The 22147-nt window shown below is 44.5% G+C and overlaps 1 protein-coding gene across 6 annotated transcripts in view; it reads left to right on the forward strand.

The window, feature by feature from the left end:
* Positions 1–22147, forward strand: part of LOC142582417 (neural cell adhesion molecule 2-like) — a 388203-nt gene that overhangs the window by 190213 nt on the left and 175843 nt on the right. For 5 of the 6 annotated variants that reach the window (XM_075692113.1, XM_075692111.1, XM_075692117.1 and 2 more), the window contains exon 3: positions 17463–17497. The exons of the other annotated variant lie outside the window; for it this stretch is intronic. The gene's annotated coding sequence lies outside the window, so the exon portion shown is untranslated. The remainder of the gene's footprint in view (positions 1–17462; positions 17498–22147) is intronic. 6 annotated transcript variants of the gene reach the window in all.

Raw genomic sequence — 22147 nt, forward strand, 5'->3', positions numbered from 1 at the left:
TTCTTATTTATTTGCATTTTATTTTTCACCACAAAAGTTCTCGCGACATTGATAACATGGGAGCAAGTAATAAGTGACTTCAGAAATATGGTATAGTGCCACCTTAATGCAATCCGGACATTGGGCTATTATTACGCGTTTCTTTTGATCACTTCGGCGACTAAAGTTTACGGGTACGTCTGAGCTCTTAAAGAAATGGAGGAGTAAACTAGCGAGGCTCAGAGAACACATGTAATGTAAAGATGAAAATTGAAAATGTTTGCACGTTCAAATATATGTGGTATTCAGTATTCAGCATGCCGATCAGTTTCCAAGTCAGCTACAGTTTGACTAATCAGAAGCATACCGTGGGCATACAGCTGTGAAGCATACAGAAGCAAAGCGCGTCAGCAGATGCATTCACAGCTCTCACCCTGACGTCAGCGCATTTCCAGCGCGTGCAGAAATACGGCGCTGTGTACTATTCGCTACGCATGTACATGCTTTCAGAATTTGAATAGAAAAAAACTTCTTTGGCGCAGTCCCTTAATGCATCGCTGCACGCTCGTGCCTCGAGGCAGCTATCTGGTGGAGCATTTGATGACAACAGCTGCATTTCGCCTCCCCGTGCCGCATTTTCACGCAGGAACTATTAATTTAGGGACGCTAGCAATGAATTACCAAGGCGCGGAAGATTCATCGGAGATTTTCCCGAATGCTGCGTCTGGTGTCTAATGTCTTTATTATATCCTAGACGCTGAAGCATGTATCATTACTGCTGAACTAAACCTACCTAACTTATGCAACTTCGCACCCTTTACTTGGAAAGTAAGGATAAAAGCAGGTACTCTTCCTATTGTTCTAATTGCTTCTAGTGCTTACTTCATCATAAGAGTGATTTTAGTATGAGAGAACATCCACCTTATCTGCTAAAAGACAAAACTCAGCTTCACTGTTTCCTTCCGGATTATATTTTTTAAAAGTATTGTCATTGTCATTGCCTGTTATTGCGCGGTCGACATAATTTCTTTAATTTTATACGCCTCCCAAGCATCCCTCTTGTTTCACATTTGTCACGTGAGATGTCAATTTCCAGTAACTCTACGAAGCTGACAGGCAACGAAGCCTAGGAAAGCATGAATTACTATTTTGCATAAATGGAGGCTGTGAGTGGCGCTGCCTATCACTCGCGACGCAATGCTTAATATGCGGCATGCATATAAACGCACAATAAGGTGGCCAAAGGAACAGCTTTCGCAACATCGCTTCATTGGCCGAGCGTAGCCCAATCTATCCGGTGGCTATGGATTCGACTCCCACCAGCGGTAAGTTAGTTCTATTTTATTTGGTTTTCTTTAGCCTTCATAAGGATATCAAGCATCCGGAATTTAACTCATATATAATTAATTCTACATTTCAAAATTACATTAACATCACTGCCCAAGAACTCGTACAGATGGTTAACCAGCGGAGCTTAAACGTGCGGCCCCGGTGTTTATCACTGAGTTGATCCCGACGGTTCATTAAACGATGGCTTGGTAGGCTACCGGATCCTCGGTACACAGTTCCTTCTTGCGCTTGGCTGCATGAGCCTGTTGTTGTGCCTGGGTAGACGGAGTAGACGAGTTCGTTCCCAGTTCTGCTCGCGGCGCTGCGGATCGAATGCTGCCTGGTCCTCAGGAGTATGTATGACGCGTGGCCTACCTATTCTTGAGCCGGAGAGAAACTACTGCGCGCGCAATCGGCTGTGACGGAGAGCAACGGCGTTCCTACAGGCGCAGCAAGTCGCGCGCCTCTCTTTCTTCCTTCTTTATTGTGCATGCGCATGGGGTTGCGCCGGAGGCATTTTCGGCGTACAGACGACAGATGGACGGACGAATTGGCTATTCATATACAGATTCGCTGTAAAATTTGCCTTTGAGAATACTATAAGTTGCATGATAGATAGTCAGATTCACTGTTAGGGCGAGCACGCTAGCATGAGGTGTGTGGGAATTTCGCTGTATTAGCAGTTTAAGGATTTAAAAACTTCAAAATCAGCAATACAATAATTGGGGCAACTGATATAGACTTAAAAAAAATTATGGGGTTTTACGTGCGAAAACCACTTTCTGATTATGAGGCACGCCGAAGTGGAGGACTCCGGAAATTTCGACCACCTGGGGTTCTTTAACGTGCACCTAAATCTAAGTACACGGGTGTTTTCGCATTTCGAACTGATATAGACTTCTCCCTGCAGAAACATAAAATGGAGTGCTTGCAAAGTGCAAGCTAAGCCCTTTAAGGCACTTGTAAACACTACATACAATTCACTAAGACAGTATATTCTTCCGTCTCAGATCCCGTTACTTGATGTGGTGTCATACATTGCCCTCTAATAATAAAAAAAAACACGACAGCGCTTTAGTTACATCGATGTTAGAAAGTCTCCACCATGGATTGAAGCGGTGAGCAAAGCCAAGAAACATTTTCCCAATATTTGTCTTGGCCCCGCACGTGGGTTCACACGATTTTTTTTTCGGCTCCCCGTGAAACCTTTCATCGTATTTGCGAAGCTTTACGCGTTCATCCTTGTCATGGCAAAGCTGGTTCCATCTTGGATTTACTTGCCATTGCATGCTGTCACCTCTCGAGAACAATAAAAGGCTCCTACAAAATGTGGTACTTCGCCGTATCTCTGAGAAGACTCTTATGCATTCAGCCCTCTTCCCTCTTCTTTTCTCAAAACAAGGGCCTAAGATGGAAGTCTTGTTGAGATTGGAAATGCATCGAGCTCCTTTGATGTTCATCGCATACCTTGAGGGCATGAGTTACAAGTACCACGGAAGCTCCCTTTCCGAATGCAGAGCGGCTTGTTTGGCCTGCGGAATGCCTGGGGTGACGCATTCGCATTTCACTCAGAGATCCCGAGTGCCACGGCAGTGTTCATGAGCCTGCTTTGAGATGCATTTATATACGCCGAGATTCGCGGTAATTCTTGGCGTCGCTTATCAATACGGCGCGACGTCGCATATGCAGATCGCGCGGTGGCTCTCTTCGAGACTACCTAATTGAAGACGGCCATCCAGTAGGAAAGTTCGTTAGAATGTGGCCTTTCTGCACGTCCACCTGTAAGGCTCTTCAATGGGATATGTTGGCAGCTACTGCCGGCGCAAAATGAAACTAAATCAGTGCGGCATTCCGTCACTTGTACCTTATAAGTAATTACTCTGCTTCTCGAAGATGTATAAGCACGTATTTAAATAAAGCGTGCGGTATTGCTATAACGATTCATTTCATAAAATGACTATCAGAAATTTATCCAGTCAGGATTAACAGTCATGCTCATAACGTCAATACTTGCTTGCCCTTTTAGACAGGATTGATTTTCGAGGATTGTACGAGGGTCATATTGAAAGTGATGAGCGACAGCTTTCCACAAATCGTCATGCTGCCTTAACCCCTGCGGAAGGTCAGTGGGCGTGGCACTGCGCTGCTGAGCTTAGGACCGCAGGTTCAGTCCCGACCGCGGCTGCCACACTATGGCCAGGGCGAAATGCGAAAGCGCTTGTGCTCCGTGCTTTGTGCGCACGTTAATGAATCCCAAGCGGTCAACATTAATCCGGAGTCTCATACTACGGTGTGCTTTGCAAAGAAATCGTGGTTTTAGGACGTACAATCTAAATATCTAATTGTTTTAAACCCGTTGCCTTTTGAAACCGAAACATAGTCACTTATGACGCAGATACTTTCGAGTACTTTTAAACCGCATCTATGTTTGAACGATTGTGCGTAGAAACAGCCTGCAATTTGAGCAGTTACAGAATAAAGCGATGTCAGCCCGCTCAATGTCTAGGCGCGTCTATCTAGACTTGGTCCAGCTTGCTACATTGCAAACGGGAAGACGCAGCATTTTCATCGTTCTTTTCACAAGGACGGCCTTTTGCCTGCCTGGGTGTCATCCAGTTTCAGTTTAACATTTTTTCAAGACACACTTCGTTAAAAATAAATATTTGACGTACAGTCATTCAACGAAGCATCGCCATGCCGTCGGCGTTGTCGCGCTATGCTCGTGTTTAGTTTCGTTGTTCTCTTCGTTGTACTGAAAAGTGTGTGTGTGTGTAAACTAATGCACCCAAGGAAAGCATCGGGGAAATTAGCTGTGGTTGAAATTGCCATGTAGGAAATAATAAAGAAAACGGAAATGAAAGGGACGAAAAGGGCCGCCGGTGAGGGCCGAACCCACAACCTCCGCATTACGCGTGCGTTGCACTACCAATTTTGCTACGGCGACGGCTATCAATCTGTTCACTAACTTGGGTATTTATGTTTACTGGATTTACCCCTACAAGCATTAGCCAGCCCCACTCAAAGCCATGGTGGGCGGATGTATAGCAGCCTTTTGCGTCACGTAACACGTGAACGTAGGCGAGTAGGAATGTGAATAATACACCTGTCATACGGCAAGTGTAATGCCATTCGCAGTGAATGAGATTACGTCTTAATGCCATTTTCGTTACTTTTACATGGGCATAGCGAATGACATTCACGACTAATGACATTCGCCCACTGAATGAAGTTCCCGAAGTCATGGAAACGCGACTTGTATAATCTCGACAAGGGCTTCACCAAAAAATTACAAAATAAGTAAATGTAATCAGAGTAAAGGTTGTCATAATTGCTGTTATGAACTTTTTATAATTTTTCAACGAAAATTGAAGTAGTTTGTGCGACTGTATGCTTGTTCCTAGTCTCGACTGGATGCTAGCACCCCTTGTCGGCCACGTTTACAAATTATCGTCTTTTCTTTTTTCTATTTCTGCATGTTGTTTCTAAAGTGGTGCCGCGCTAAAGCCTATACACCAATTACGAAAGCTAATTCTGCAGCTTCGTCAGCGGAGAATGAGAAGCGAAAAGTGTGTGTGTACGTTTAAAACACACACACACACACACACACGCACACACACACGCACACGCACACGCACACACACACACACACACACACACACACACACACACACACACACACACACACACACACACACACACACACACACACACACACACACACACATTCATATATATGCTAAGTTCTGGTGCCATTCCTCGCCCTGTTTTCTTGTCGCTTACCTGAATTCTTACCGTCTTCCACATCATGGAACTATACGTGATCTACTCGGAGTTTTGGAAGAAAACCAGACTTCTATGGCGCTGCTTTCTCGTAACCATTTGTTTCAGAAGCCTCGCCTGCCCGTATAGTCTCACAAATCCGACGTTTTCCATAACCAAACATCGCTTTGTTTACGCTGACAGTTGTCCAACGGCTGCACCGCGGTGCCTCGGAGCTATAGGGCTTGATGAATCTCCGGAAACGCCGCGGCGCATCGTCGCACGACACGGTTGGCGACGAGCAAAACGAATGCGGGCGCGGGACACAAAGAAAACGGAAAGAAGTGGAGCTGTTTTTCTTCCGCTCAGGTGTGCGGCGAGCGTTATAGCCGGTCGAGGCGACGCTGTGGACCAGCGATACATCTTGCTGTCTCAAAGGTGCGAATCTCGGTAAGCGCGTCGCGAAGGCAGGCCGCGGCTACGCTCTGACGTATTTTCTCTTGGAAGGCATTCATCTAGGTTGACGTGGACTACGCAGAGAAAGAACGCTCTGCTTTGTCTCCGTTCCCTTCTTTCTTGTCAGAATTTTTTCTTCGCGTCAGTTTGTTTACGTCTGTGGCGCTTTGCGCTTCACGTCGCCGCACGAGAAGATTCTGTACGGTTTTCTTAAATTTAGAAAAAGAAAAAAAGAAGGCATGCATCAACCATCTACTATTATTGTCAGTTGAAGCGAATAGACAAGCACCTTTAGAAGGATATTCGCTTTAGAAAGGAATCGTGCGTTTGCAGACCCATACTTGGAGCAGTGAGGCAACTTATGTCGCGTTTGTTGTTTCATTGCGTAATTTCGGCGAAAATAACGCCGTTAAGCAGCCCATCTATGTTGACTAGTATGTATTATAAGCGTAGCGTGTATTATAAGCATGACTAGTATGTATTATAAGCGTAGCGTTTCCAGCAGCACCGGCACGGAAGGCGACTGCCATCGTGCCGTTTCCTATGTATTATGTGGCATGTTACCTGTCACCGGTCTAACATTAAGACCGGTGCGCCCCATGTTCAGAGGAAACACAGAAGTACTTCTATTAGGAGTAGCACTGTTCTCAGTCATATACTTATGTTCCGCTCTTCTAAAAAGAGGAAGTAGTTTACACCTGACAAAGACTGTTTGAAACACTGTTACCTATATATGCAGGCCTTATAAATACCATAATATTAAACTTCGCATATATGTTATGTAACTATATGCAGTTAATCAGACAACCTGTCTTTATTATCTTGCGTTATTTCTCTCCCTCTGCATATTAGCAGTAATAAGAGTTTGAATCATTATTCAGTCTTGTCTAGGCATTAGCATATAAAGAGTGTTTGGCATTTTGACTTGATAATTGTGAACAAGTCCCGCTAGCGGGTTTTCTTAAGTGCTTGTGGCAGCAGAGGTCTCTTGGCTTCCGCCGCGACCATCGCGTAGTAATCACTTCCAGATAGAATACATGTAGATGAGTCTGCAGCAGGCGAAGAGAGCCGAGCGCGCTTTCCCAAAGTGCCGAATAATGTGTGTTAGTGTGTTGTCGCTTGAACAAGGTTGCTCTGCCAAGGCTTTCTTTCAATGTAAATGGCACGCAGTCGCGGTATGGACTGGAACTACGAGGCGAGGAGCGTAAAAACTCTTATGACCACATAAACGTGTCTCCCTCTTTGTGTACGTCACTGTGCATCTCAATTTCTCAGCCATCTACTTTTATGCGTGTGTGTGCGTTAGCTCGCAGTTCTACCTAGTCACAAAAACGCAATGCCCCTTTTGCACATATGATGTCCACATACAGAGAATCCTCATTTGTGCCTTAGGAGGCACAAATAAATGAACAAAAAGGGTGGAGAAGAGATGAAGAAGAAGCAATAAAGAAAGACAAGTAGAGATGCTAAGTCCGCTGGGCCATTATTTTGTGAGAGTGAAGAACAATGAATAAAAAAGGTTTAATGAGTAACGCGTGCTTGTGGACTTCACCTCAGTCGCTAAATATACAGAGCGCTATACCTGAACTCAACACCAGCACCTGCTGATCCAATGAACTGCCCAAAATGTACCGCCCCAGGATCTACAGAGGACAGCCACCCCCTGTTGTGGCTCTGGCCAAAAACTAGGCCTGCTCGATAGAGGATTCGTTTACTTCTGTTACACGGGAGACCTTAACCGCGGCTGACGTAACTTCGGTTATCGCTAAACGCGTTTAGCGCAGTTGCACGGTAGCTGAAACGGCGGTTAGGCCGCTAAACGTGGTTGACCTCCAACCGAGCTTGTCAACCTCGGATTAGTGTACGCGACGTCCTCTCCCGTTACCTCTCCCGAGTGCAGCGCTGGCGCTTCGCAGATATCTTCCCCAAATTGTATCATTTAGCCTGATGAGGCCAATGGATGTTTCATTATAATTTGCGCCGACACATCACGTGCGGTTGCTTCATCACGCGGATACATCCATATTTGCCTTTCCTATGCGCTAAACAGCCCAGCCGTGAGGATCAGCTGACGGCACCGCTGTTCAGCACACTCCCTTTCTTGTTCCGAGTCCGTGATAGCTCGAACGATGCGGGCCTGCTTTATAACCTGGTCGTGCGGCTTTCTTCGCATTGCGGTGGACGTTGTCCTGAAAAGCCGGTCGTCACTGAGACACCGCTCCGGGGGGCGAAGAGCTATCGTGAAGAAACTGACGATGGTTCACCAGAACTCAGACAGAGAACGCAGAATACAAAACGCACTGACGACGCAACAAGTAAAATAAAGAGGTGAACAAGATAACTAGGCATGCGATTTCCCCACAGACAGAACACGGAACGAAACGGAAACGTAGATACGATTTAGAAACGTAGGAGAGATAGCGGCTTGTGGGGAAACGGATTTAGTCGGTCGTAAAAACAACTCTACAGCCGATTGCGACCAGTATTTGCAGATTATTCCCAAATTAGGTTAGATACGGAACAAAAACGTACAAAACTCAGTCTAGCACAATAAAACTCTAAAATATGACGATTGTTTTGCTCACAAGTAAAAATTTCACACCACTGTAATGAAATTATGCACAAAAATAATTCAAAATGCAGCCTGTACGCAAGCGATCACGTCACCCGTCGTCATACCATTAACCGTGAACAGGATAGCCTTAGCCTTAGGAAGTTCGCTTAGTCACTACGGGAGTTTCTGCATGAGGAGGGTCCTATTAAAATACATGTCTTTGCCGCAATGCAAGCTGCACAAAATAATAGTTTATTTCTTTAGAATAATAAGGTGAAATGGCCAGGATCACAGTGACACGCGGACTTGTTTATCTTTTACGGGTGAGCGCTTTTCTCCGTGTGACGAATCTGATCGCTCTGCACGGGACGCACCCGCATGTATCGGAAGTTTCTAGAGTATTATCGATGGTTCTGTTGTCGCGGAAGCTGGTGTAATCTGATTGCATGTGCGACGCGAATTGTGTAGAACTTTCGGGAAGACACGCGGGCACCACCGATTACTCTGGAACCTTCGATGACTCGTGCAGAAAAGACGACGCACTTGACCGGCAGATCAGGTTTTCGACGATTGCCTGCTGTGTTCGCCGCTTTCGCCGTTCTTTGAGTGTAACCTGCTTTTGAGGGCACAAGTTCGCCCAATAAAACGCTAGTTTCGTCATTCCCAGTTTTGCTGCTTTCTTCAACGTCACTGTTACGTGACAGCAGTATGCGGAAAACAAGGGAGAAGCACGTTGGTCGACTCATTGTTGCTTTTTGTAGGAAGTGAGTTTATGGGCGAAAGGGGGTGGCGGGAAGTTTTGGGGGAGGGGGAGGGGCGAGAGAAAGCGTGCTGCACGGTTGACTTTTGCTGCTTCTCAGCAAAAATATGAAGGGATAAGAATATTTACCAGCTGCCTCATTGATTGTTTGCCGGTGCGCTTGCTACTCTGATTGCTCATAAATTCTTATTTACATGCAGCCTACGAAGAGTTTTGTCTCATACCGCTAGGCTTGAGCGCAGGTATATATAAGTGCAAATCTTGAATGTTACGGCTAGTGCCATTAATATATTTGCCGTAATGCGCGCCAGTTTGGGTCTGTGAAATCGATTTACCCAGTGCATCGAAATGGCCCGCCATTTCCTTTTTCTGTTTCCTACTTCCTTTCGTCTTGCATTGACAGCGTCCGATATGGTGGAATAAACTTGCCTCATTTTCTTTCGATCTCCGGCATTTCCCTGCCAAAGTAATACAGACCTAGACGATGTGCTCTCTCGAATGCCCCGCGCATTGCTCTCTCCAGCTGCCCGTCATTTACGATATCAGCTCCTTAGCTGACCTGGCGAACGTGCCATCAAAACGTGCAGGCTCGTTCACCAATCGTATTCCGACGAGACGACAGCAGTGATAAAACCACAAAACGACTATTGCCATAAGCTCTGCATGCTTAGATGGCCAGCCCCATCAGGCGATGCCGGATGGAGTAGGACGACCGATTCGCCGGTCCAGCCAGCGATATGCAGCAACACCACTGCGAATGTCTTTACGTTCTTGCGATCGTCATCGACATCAAAGAGAAAAGAACGGCCTTCGCGACGAGAAAGGATCCCTGAGATCCTTTGCCTCTTCTAGCTCGTCCTTATTTCTCCAAGTTTGGACAGACGCACACCTGTGAACGGGCGCCAGAGCCATCGGAAAGACCGGCATCGCCGGGAGAAAGTCAGCGCAGGATCTCAATAGAAGGGCGCCAATATGACCCATTCTGGTGGAATCCTGCATTCAGGTGATCGTTCCGAGCCGATGCTCAAAGCAATCCGACCTCCTTGATTGTGATTTCTTTCTACTGCACGTTTTGCTTTTCCCGATGACCGCCGTCTCCACCAAGGAACTATAGATAGCTGGAGCTGGTTGGAAGAGAAAGGAAAAAGATATAAAGAAAGTTCATTCAGATGAAGAACAGAAAATAAGAGTGAACGGTGTTTGATAGCTGGTAAGGGACTGTAATGTGCAGTCAAACGGACGACAATGCCTGTATGTGCTTTTTTTGGGCGAGAATGGCTCTTTGCCTGGCAATGCTCCTTCTTCTGGGGTTGTGGCATTATGTGCAAGAAACTTGCTCTTGTAACCTCAGCCACAATGGGCTTCTCTGTAAAGCGGCGTAATATCTCAGCGCATCGTAGTTTGCACCACTAGAAAGCTGCGTGCGACTCTGAAAATTTCAGCAAGGGCGCAACCAAATCTGCGGCTGATATTTCGCAGCTTTAGGTACACTTGAACGATTACTTATCAGGCAACCATTCGGCCATCACCCGGAGCTGAACAGCAAAGATTTGCAACTATACAGTGCAGAAAACGTTGGTCAGTAACGAACTGTTATTTCAACCTTTATGAATGAACTCAACAAAAAGGAGAACTTGTCATTGATCATTCTTTATGCTTGAACGTGCGTTGGGCCTCTTAAATTGTTCCTGCTTTTGAAAACTTAATGCAGACGCAGAGCTGTCTTCGCTTTCTGGAATGTTACCTTGGTCATCTGAAAGGAAGCACAATTTCAACGCCATCCGGAATTCTGTTAACTACAAAGCAGCACCACCAGCTGAAAAGTGTAGGGTAACAACTTCTCACAAAACAATTTTCGCTATATTATGTTATAATACGGCCCTTTCAGCATCTGCTCAATGCTGCTTGTGTGAAAAGGCATTTCTCGTCGAGCAACAGCTTATTGCCGAGGCACTTTAGTTTGTTTCTTCACCTAGGAGGCACTACCCGCCAACGCTACGAGTTCCATGTTTCATGCAGAGGTCATGGACTTTCAGTAACAGCGCAGTAACTCCTTCCACACAGGAACTGTAAGTGCCTTTCAGGGGTACACAAAAAGTAAGTGTACGGAGCTATCGGTAGGCTCGTCACTGCTTCTGCAACCACGGGAAACGTGTACGTCAGTACTGTGTACAGACACCAGATTGGTGTTAGACACAACTGGTGTTATGTGCACTTGCTACAAAAATCTGTATGTTTGAACAATCTGTCCATATACCTACTGTGCCTTCAGGTCATTTTTTTACTGTTAATATTTTATTAGTGCTAACGTGTTTTCCAATACCCCAGTGGTAGCCAGCAACGTAAGCGTTGTCAAATTCTCCTAACAAATAATCAACAAGACCGTTACTTTACTATTGCGATCGCGCAGCGTCATCGCACTCTCATAACCCTTCCTTGAGTGAAGCAACCTCCCTGACATGGTGGGCGTTCTTTCTTGGTTATCTTAATAATGTTCTCTCCATCTTTCTGTTATCGTTGTTTCAGTTTTCGCAATTCGCTCTCTTATTTTGCGCCCGAACATAGTTTTTTTTCTTCTTCTATTTATTTCTCTTTTCTCATTTTCTTTGTTTGCTTTCTTTTCTGCTTGCGAATATTGCTGATTTTGTTTCAACAGGGTTATGCACACTGCGGGTGATCCTATTTTTAACTTCCTCGTGCGTGTTTACTGGAAGCTTTATTCGCGTCCAGCTTCCCCTGTCTGCGAATGATGAATGAACCTGCGGAGTAGGGGTAGTCTTTGCTTGTGGTGCCTAAGTTTTCAAGACAGACAACAGCCTCATAAAAAGGCGGGATTCATCAAAGCATACATTGACAGCAAAGGGACTATCGTCGTTCACCCTTTGTGCAGGAGGGGGTGCTTGAGATCATGCGTCTAATGAACTGCGCAAACCCTAGTGTTCGCGGCGGAGATGTATCGGGAAAAAGCAGTGATCGCGGCTAGTGTTGTCCGTGCTGCTGTTATTCCAGGGAAAGTTTACGTGTAACGTCCTGCGAGGCTATTAATCATGCCAGATAAAAGCGGAATGCTGTCTTACTCGGGGGTTCCCTCCAGGTTCCAAACACTCGTATAGAGCGCGTGTTTTTGCGGACTCATGCCCGAGGCGACGCTAGCCGACTCTTCTTTGATGAAGAAAACACTAAACATAGCCATTGAAGTGCCATGAATGCGGCTTGTAAAAGGCGAGTTTACAAGCCTTACAACAAAGACGAAGAAAAATATATGACTGTATAAAAGCATCGCGTCGAGGTAATGAACGTGTCCTCCGTGTTCTCCTGTAATCAAAACTTCCCGCTGGCTCGTATTAGTGTGTATTTTTGCCAGTTTATCTTTCTTTCCCACCGCTTTTGGTACACGCAGTGGTAGTAGGTGCTGTTCCAGCATTATTTCAATATGCAAGCATGCATGGTTTAATAACGAGATTGTAGAGGATTTAGAGGGATTTGAGAATAACCCAAATCTATGGCAAAAAAAGGAAGCTTGGTGAAACAATCTCATTATATATTCTCGGCGAGAAATAGGGTGTAAGAAACTGTATTATATAGCAGCACTATTGCCCCAAGATAATATTATCATGATCTTGATTTCCATCGTTACACAGCACCGCGTTAAATGCATTACACGTTTAAAATTCTGAGACCATTTAAAGTAAACATCCATTTGGTAATCTTTGGTTCGGTAAAAAGCGTATTCTTTGAAACACAAGATTATTGTGTTGATAATTTAGTATCTTCGAAACATTTCTTATTATGCGCCATGTCTTTTCACACTAATATATGATATATATGAAACACTCTTCCTACAGCGAACAAAATTATAAATTATAAGTTCCATAGAACCCAAGTATCTTTGACGCTTTTTCGAAAGGCCTCTCCAATAAGACTGGTATCGTTCTGGTGTGGACAAATTATGAGGAGATGTGCGGTTACTCACATACTACACAGTCGGTAGGAGAGATATAGGTGGCGCATGGGGTCGTCTAAGGTGTGAGCTTTTTTTTTTGCATAAAAAAGTGAGTTACTTGGAGCTGTATTTTACTCGGGGAGACAATAACGCCATCTTCTTATTTTAGTCCTGTCATCTACAACATCCACACATTCAATGATTCAGCTGTGGCGAAAAGAATACCAGTGAACGGGAATGCCGGAAGGAAAAGTAAGTCGCAAAGGGAAATGATGCGAAGCTCTTCGCTTAGAAGTGAAAAAAAAAAAAGCGAAACACTGAAGGGGGCTCAACAACGCCCGTGGCGTACGTCTTGCTAAAGAAATCGGAAAATGACTGCAAGGAAAAATGCAGCCTTACGTACATTCCGTTGAGCGCTGTTTTGCCTGCACGAACGTTTTTCAGATATGCATTTTTTTCTTCTTCTTTAAGTGACACATTTCATTTACTATAGCAGAATTTCTCGCTAACGAAAGAAACACGTGCAAATAGGAAAATCTAAATAGATGCCGAGATACTAAGAACAAAATCAGCCCTAACATGAGCACCACCGAAAGAGCAGTTCCTGTTTTGGAAACACTCATAAGCAAAACGAAGCCCCGTGTACCGTAGAAAAGAGATGACAGACGTCGCGCTCTAAGGCGCCGCTCGGAATTTGCATGAGCACTACAACAGTTAACGCCTTCTCTCGACATTAGTTGTCACTTCTTTTTTCTTCCCTCCTGCCTTTCAGCGCAATTGCGTACATGTTTCGAGCTTGGCGCACAGGTTCCTGGCACAGACCTCTGTTGTGCATCGCTCTATTTTTTTTTCTTTTCGGGGCGGGGGGAGGGGGGAATTACGCCGGCACTATCTGTGTGCAGCTCCATGCTTCCACATATATCGGTATTTGTGATGCCAGTTTTATTTTACCTCCAGCTGCTTTTCCCGGCTCATTCCTCGCCCTGCTTTTCTTCCTCCAACTGCGCCGGGCGGCCGCTTTCTTTCGAGTCTGCCGTGTTAACTCTGGCGCGCTCTCTGCGTGCGTCAAGGCCCAAATGGGCGCCCGTATGCTAACGCGTGGCTAAGACGACGTTAACGAGCAAGCGCTTGGTCGCACCTCATTAGCAACACCACACGTCACGCAGTAGCAGTACTCGGTGGTTCCCAGTGGCCGCAGCGTTGGTACGCTCAGCGAGGTCATTTACGGACTTTCCGCGTGTGCAAACACGTGCGTAGGAAAAACAACAGCGGCCGCGAGAAACTGGGCTTGTTCAGAGCATCGAAATAGACGAATGCATAATACATGAATACATTTTGTTGACTGATAATGTCGGTTAGGGCAAGTGTGGCGAACGGAAAGATACGACAATAGTTTGTAGCGCTATCTGCGGTCACCGGATCATGAAAGCGAAGAAATGCTAGCATGGCAAGGAAACGGTGCTCGTCGCGTCCTAGGCACAAAATGCGGCACGTTGATGGCTTCAACGTCAGCTCATGTTTGCTGCTTCTCGGCCCGAGGTCATATTAGCGACCCGGAAAGCCTATCCGTCAACATAGGACGACCTCTGACGTTTCCCTCAAAACTCATTCGTTACTATTTCCTCCGAAACTTAACACAGAAATCTATTACATTTAGGCCTCTCAAAAGTTTGTATCCTTTCGGACAAGATTATTTATGAAAGTGAAAAAAAAAGAACTTTTAGAAAAGTCAGTGAACTGGGCAAGTGTTGAATGACGGGGGAGTTCTGAGGCTAATCAACTATCCTAATCTCTTTAAGGTTACAACTTTGCTTTATAGCCGTTTCTCTTTTTGTCGTACTGCCTTTCATCAAGCGTGCCGATTCACCTGTAGAGAGAGAGAGAGAGCAAATGATAAGGAAAGGTAGGGAGGTTAACTAGGACTGAGCCCGGTTGGCTACCCTACACTGGGGAAAGGGAAAAGGGGACGGAAAGATTAAAAGAAGAAGAGAAAGTCCACCGGGGATATCGTTCAGTCACTCAGTCCGGATCATAGTCGCTGACTCAATCCAGCAGCCTTCAAATATCGCAGCAGAGCTTTTGTGGCCTTTTGTAGCTGCGATATGCGAGGCCATGGTCCCAAATAGCGCAAGTGACGCCAGGGCCTGCATATAGCCAAATCCAGCGGTCATTTAATGTCGCTCATTCGAATGGTTTCAACGCGTCTTCGATAAAGTTACCATCGAATGTTTTTCATTTATGTTTTGTTATCGTGCAAGAAAAGCAGCCATATTTCTTTTATGAAATTGTCTCTGCTTCGCAGACAACGTGAAATCATTAGAAGAAGGACCCAGCCGTTTTTACCCGATAGGCGGTGCTCTGTCCTGCTTCTCTCGTCTTTTAGTGCCTGTAAAGCGGGGTTTGCCTGATAGGCACTTTGTATTGCAAAGAAGAAAACGGGCGTCAGTGTTTGTCGCTACGGTTAAGACGAGATTGAGACGCACCCCGCCGAGCAATGCGATAGGAAGCACCCAAGTTGCTTTCAATAGGTCGTAGTTCCTGAACCCACGCGCCCCGCATATTACCACCAACGGCCAAACCACATTTTACCGATTCACGCGCAAGACTAATGCAGGTATCGAGAGCAGTCGTAGTTCAAAAGCAAATTCGCGGTTTCCTGTCCCGACTGCACGTGTCCGCTTAAGTGCTGAGGCTAAATTCTGTTCGACGAGGAACGCGACTCTTCAAATATTTGATATTGTTAACATGCTGCATATATATGTGCAAATATCCTATCCTTTGTAACTACTCTCTTTTTGGTATGTCGTAAAAATATACAGACGTGGAAGAATTGCGTAATAAATTCCCGCAATATATATGAAAACGATAAACACTCATATTGCCATCCCTCATTCTCTCTCTTTTGTCTGTATTTTGGGTAGGTGTACCAGCAATAAGCCGTGCAGAGGATAAACAATTAATTTCAGATGCCTGTTTTTGGCGTTTCAATACTGCTCTCCGATAGCTTAGTGAGTGCGTCTGGTGCATGTCGCAACACTCAAGTATTCACTAATTTTTCTTCTCGCATTGATGCTTAGTATGACTCCAGTAAATTGTCACGAACTGCTCCTGTATGTACTGGTATCTGACAACGAAGAAAACCCAGCGATATTTTGGCTTTCAAAAGAGGCTTATCAGTGCTCCGTGCATTCTTGCTTCCAAAGAGCGCTCACGGTTATGTAACGACATCAGTTGTAAGAAAGTAAATTTTATTCTCTTCTTTAGTTTCTAAAGGATGTAGCACGAAAAAGTAGTCGCTTTGCAGACATTTTAGCTTACTCAGAATTTCATTTAAGCAATATGGCTGCAATATGTCAGAAACAAAGAAAGGGGTAACACTGCTCAAGTAGCCAAACATGTGCACACCTGCTGCCAATCTCTGTACTTCAAAATTCGCAAAATCCTGCGGACACGACACAAAGAGGGCCATACCATACATTTGTTTTTAAGCTTGCCCTAAACTAACAAGCGGCAGCAATATTGGATCATCAAGGACTCAGAAGCAACACATTGCTTTTATATCACAATTACTTTTCCAGCTATTGCCGATATTGGGTTCCTCTGCAACCTGTCTGAGTAAACCTCTTTGCGTTCTTTCACCATTTAAAGAATTCCAAGGGAAGGTTCGAAGGTTGAGGGGAAAATCTTTTCGCCGACAAACTGTATTTTTCCTAAAGGTGGACGCAAAATTCGCAAAATCGTAAAACGAGCCAATATTCGTAACACTTCCACAAAATTTGGGAGACTTGGCAGGTATGCCTGCGCGTCGCGGCATGGTGAATGCGAGTAGCAGTTTCAGAAAATTCGTATTTGAGTACCTGAGTAATACTGCCTGTGCACAGCAAAACTTTTGGCTGGGCTAGTTAGTTATAGATTATGAAGAGATACCGCGTAGAAAAGACGACAGCAAGAAGGGAGAGGAGACACGGACTAGTGAAAGCTTTGGCCTTACCAAATGTTAGCTGAACATTCGCGCCACTCTTACTAAATACCTGACTCCCTAACTACCAAATTTACTACCTAACCACAATTATTACCTAACATGCTAGCTAGGAACTAGAAGTTAGTTTACCAGACTAAAGAATTACCTACCAGGAGTAACAAACTAACTACCTAACTACCTACATAAATGAAAGTTAGTTGAAAGTACCTAACAAATACTTAACAGAACTAGCCTAATAGAACGTCGTAGCCACGAACGTACTTAATATTTTCTACAACATACATTGGCGTTCAGATTCGATTTTTTAAAGAATATTTTGCCCATCAGTTCGGGATATTAATAACTGCTTCGCCAATGAATTTTTTTGCATATTTTAGGGATGAATGTCTGAAAAGTGGTGCTAGCCTTAGAATTTCAGCTAAGCATACGTCAATTCACTAGTGCTGGTTCTAGATTCCAATATTTGACGTCTCCCCTAAAGAATAAAAGTAGTGAATCTGCTTCCTTACTAATTCATCATAGAAGTTTACCAGACAGGTATCCTTCACGTCTTCCATACATTTGGCATGAAAAAGACTAACCAGCGGTATACTTTACGTTATACAAAATACCTTCGGAAGAAAACAAAATGGTAAAGGAGTGGGCCAATAGGATGAGTCTTCTTATCATTGCATTCACTAATATTTGTTATCTCTTTCAGGACACTGTACTAATGGCCCTCACAAGGCTGCTGCTGTAAGTATACTTTGCATCCTGCTTTTCTTTTCGTTCGCGCTATATATAATCGCATTCTCACGGCAACAGGCAGAAGAGTGGCATGACGTCACCAGACTGCAATACAATATGGCGTCTCGTCGGCTATTCCGTGGCTCAAATAACAATTTATGTCTAGAAGCTTTCTGATTCACACCAGACGTCCACTAACACGCGAAATAAATATTTTGCTTTAATTTATTGCGGCCGCCTTCTTTATGCACGATTCTTGAAAGAAGACTCTTCAGAGTACAAGCTTGGGCTTCACTTTTGTATAAAGTATCACTAAATTGAAAAAAAGCACTTTCAAAGTTTTTTTTTCAATTTTATATTTAGATCGGCGTCATTCCGATGTTATTTCCCACTAGTAGAAAACTGTACTTGCAGTTCTGCTTACTTTCTTCTTTCTTCCTTCAGCATCAATACATGTTCCCTTCTTGCTGAACAATGAAGTGAATAATAATAATAATGACAATAATAAAATTGTATTCCAGACACTTATTTTGGATTGAAAATGTTTTCGTTGTGTACTAGCTTTGAACTTTGCTTTCAACAGTCTGGACCAATAGAAGACCGCCTCGTATTACATATACGGTCACTGCCATTCCACATTTATTGCTGTAATATTCAGGGTTATTCCTGAATGAATTCACGAATATTCCGCCGAGCGTCTTTTGGTAATACGGTTAAACATTAACGGCATCACCGATGCATTTCGGTTCGCACATGTCGTCTAATTAATTAGAGAAGTTGGTGCTACCCAGGTGACTTGTAGCTAACAGGTTTTTGTATGCTGCATCGTTTTAGTTCTGGTATTTGAGCAATGACGAGCGGTTGTAAATAAATAAATATTCAGTCAACTTTAATTATTCTAACTTTTCATTACATTTTGCACAACCTTACTCAAGGTCACAGCCACAATAGACGTGTGGTTCCCCGCTCCTCTAAAACAACAACAAAAACTAAGGAAATCTAGGAAGTACTAAGGAAGTACTATCTAGGAAAACTAAGGAAGTAAGGAAATGATGCCTAATAAAATGCAGCGCCTCCATAATTGCCTCGCACAGCGCGCATTATCAGTGCCATATTGTTATTACTATAGAAATTAACAAACCTGCAAAACATATTAGAAGCTGATATAATTTTTTCTCATTGAGAATAGGTTCATCATAATTATGACGCATGAATGGAATTACGTGCAAGAAAGCTATATATGAGTCTTTACTTCTTCTTCTTGCCCCTTAATATTTTTTTATAGGCCCCTACAAACGCGCATTTAACGAGTTTTTGCCCTCAACTCGGAGCGTATTATCTCCAACACCTCTGCAGTAACGCAATTTGCGTTTATATCACTCTGTCATGGTTTTAGCGAATAATAACATCACAACTGGAAGCAAACAAGCATTTAACCAATACAATGAAGCTGTACATTGTATGGGGCCTGCGCTGTGCATCTTGAAAAACAACGTAACAACGTGCTATTCGGGCTTAAACACGCCAGCTTTTGTCATGTATATCAGCGAAAATGCTTAAGCAGGCTTTCGGGTTCGTACTTACAAAAAACATCTTGGGCCGCCAGAATTGTTCGTAAAAGTGCACTGAAGTTATTCCTAATGCTCAACATATCATTAGCGAAGGCGACCGGTGTGTATGGTAAATAGCAGCTACGAGCTAGAAACACCGTGGATACGGTCCCTGATTAGCCGACATAGCCATACAGAGCACCTATTTTTTCCTATGGAAAAGATCTAAAATGGAGCTTAGTTCTTAACCCTGTAGTGCCCTACGTACAATGTTGCTACGCTGAGCCTTTTAATGGCGATTTAGGCACAAGAAACATAGCGCACAACACATAGTTGCGTTATTAGTATGCTGTAGTGAAGCTTCAGCTGTGGATAGTTCTGGAAACGAGTTGCTAAATATGTGCTAATAATAACATTGTTTTAATAGATATAATACTTCTATGTTATTGCAAAAGTGTACTCTCCATGGTCAAAAATAAATGCGAATACCTTGTTGCAATTTTTCGTCAGTTGGAAGGGCGTCTCAGCATTAATGTTTAACAGTTCATAAGCACGCTCACTGAAGCCGAGCTCTTCTCGCAAATCTGTTCCTCCAGCCTTGCCGTAAAGAGGAAAGCAAGCTGAGTCGTTACGCAATCTTCGCTTTCTTGTTTTGATTTGCAGGGATGCTTCTAAGCGCGACTACGGTTGTTAGTATCAAACGAAGTGAAATCTCGGCTGGCGCAACGGTCGCTCGTTCTCGATAAACCTCATTACATCAACAGCCAACGCCTTCGCGATAAGGACGAGGAGAAATATAACGCGAAGCGCAACGAGTGGTTAGCAAGGAACGACGCTGCAGGAAACGCGCCGATACCGGCAATGCGAAACTCTCTGTTGGTCAATAAAAGGGGGCGTCACGGGGAAACAATAGAAGGCAGGGAAATGGGGTGTACGGAGGGCGCGGAGGGAGCAATGGCGCCGAAACCGCGATTTGCTCCCTTTCGGCGCGCACCGCACGGGTGCTCTCCCGACGCCCATCGAACAAATGCGCCAGTTCCCGCGAGTGATCAGCGTTGCAACCTCGTCCGGCGCTGTTTGCACGCGCTCGAGTTCACGCGCGCACTGCAGCAATCGCTGCGTGACGCTGGAGCGAGTCTAATCAGCCGTGTGAATCCCCTTTCTCTTACTTTTTTATCTGGTATTTTTTTCTTAGCGCACTGTCGTTTATTTTGATTTCTTCGTCAGAAACACCCTCTTCTGCAACATTACCGTTCACGCAACGTGGTCAGAAGCACTGCTAATGAGTATTCGATTCCGTTTTCCGCAGAGGCGCCTCTGCTATAGCCGTTCTGGCCATAGGAGCGAAATGAAATTCTTCAATTCTATCTTCTCGTGTGTTCATTGTTGCTGGCCTTTGTCGGGGCCGCTTGCAGTAGGCTAGAATTTGGAAGCATAAGGTGCTGCAGACTGACTAAACGAACTAGTGGTTTTTAACTGGGACAGGGCTTTGCAGCCCATCGTAAGCACCTGTAACATTCATGTTCTACCGTATTATGTCTCCATAAAACGCATAAGGACTAATGCGCTGCGTTAGTATAGGCACCTCATTAAAGCAATCATTAGATTCCATAGAGCACCACGCCACAGTTTAAGCATTCATTATTCAGAAACCATACAGTTTCCTTTTTAGACTTACCGAATTACCAAATCACAGTTTGCGCTGTTTCTCTTGCTTTATTTAGGCTCACGTAAGTGTTGGCGAAACAGTGAACGAGTACGGTAATTCATGCACATAAATGGGAAAATTTTTGTTTTATTACAAGGCACTTTGCTGGTAGCAGCTAGGTCTCTCGTGTATTAGCGAGTAAGAATAGACGCATGGCTCAAGAGAGTGCACAAATATTATGACCAAATGGGGGGCAAAGCAGAGCATAACTGTGGGGATTACCATAGTGCAGTTATAAGGAGAGCGGCACCTAACATTGTAGGCTGCTACTAAAGCTATTCAAAATACTCAAACTTGGCTAGAACATGTATGAATGCAGGCAGTAGAAATTTGCTTTAGGTGTCCCGTTTAAAGCCAGAGCATAAATTCCATGGTATCTCGGGCAATTCCGGATTTTCTTTTCAAGCTGCTTCAATAAACTTGCATTAAAATTATACTGTACACGTGTCTGATTTAAATATACTTAATTTACATAATATATAGCGTGTTTTAAGGCAGATTTTATTACTGTAATACTGTGCGCGCGTAACTTTGCGCAGTACTGTTATACTGCGTGCGTAAAACTGTGCGCGCGCGTAATATTGTGTACACGCCGATCAGGGGCGCTATAACGCAAAGTTATTCCAAACTTTTTTATTCCAATTCTGCAATCGGCCATACACGATTGGTGAAAAAGTTTTCCGGCCAACCCCAACTTCGCCTGTCTGTCACGCGGCGTCACAAAAACTGGGATAGCTCCCCATCTGATATGATGTCTACACATTGATTATGCATGATTAAACCATACAAAAATATTTACTCCTTACTCGACGCCTTTTCGCCATTAACCCACTGCTATTGGCCAAAAGTTTTCGGGCTGCGCCCACTTCGCCTGTCTGTCACGCGACGTCACAAAACCGCGAAAACTCACCGCGTCAAAGTGACGTGCACGCGTTAAAGATGCATTAATATGCTTAGAAAAACTGAATTATTTTTCTGAATAGCCGAGACTGCTCTGTTCTGAAAGGAATGGAAGATGGCTGCTGCCGATCGCTCCGGCACTGGCTACTCGCATCGGCCGAGAGCACGAGTTTATTTTCGTATAATAAACCTTTTTGCATGGCAGTAAAACGTTATCAAGCCCTTTCGGCACGTATATGACATCGCTCTGCCAACTCTTCCTTGCTGAGGATCCGTTATAGCCGCAGTCTTAACCTTCCGTTGCACGTCGCCGCGATTTTCGAGCAGCCACCGCAAGCTAAGTAAGAGGAAGCGGACCAATTGCAGACGCTGGCACGACCTTCTTTATCAGATTATCTATTTCCTCTGCGCTGGTTCAGCCCCATCGAAACGCTCTACACTTGAGCGTGCTCCTCACCTCTTTTCAGCCGATTACATAACAAAGACCACTTAGTGTAGGCA

The sequence above is a fragment of the Dermacentor variabilis genome, chromosome 5 (assembly GCF_050947875.1).
Source record: "Dermacentor variabilis isolate Ectoservices chromosome 5, ASM5094787v1, whole genome shotgun sequence".
Taxonomy (NCBI): domain Eukaryota; kingdom Metazoa; phylum Arthropoda; class Arachnida; order Ixodida; family Ixodidae; genus Dermacentor; species Dermacentor variabilis.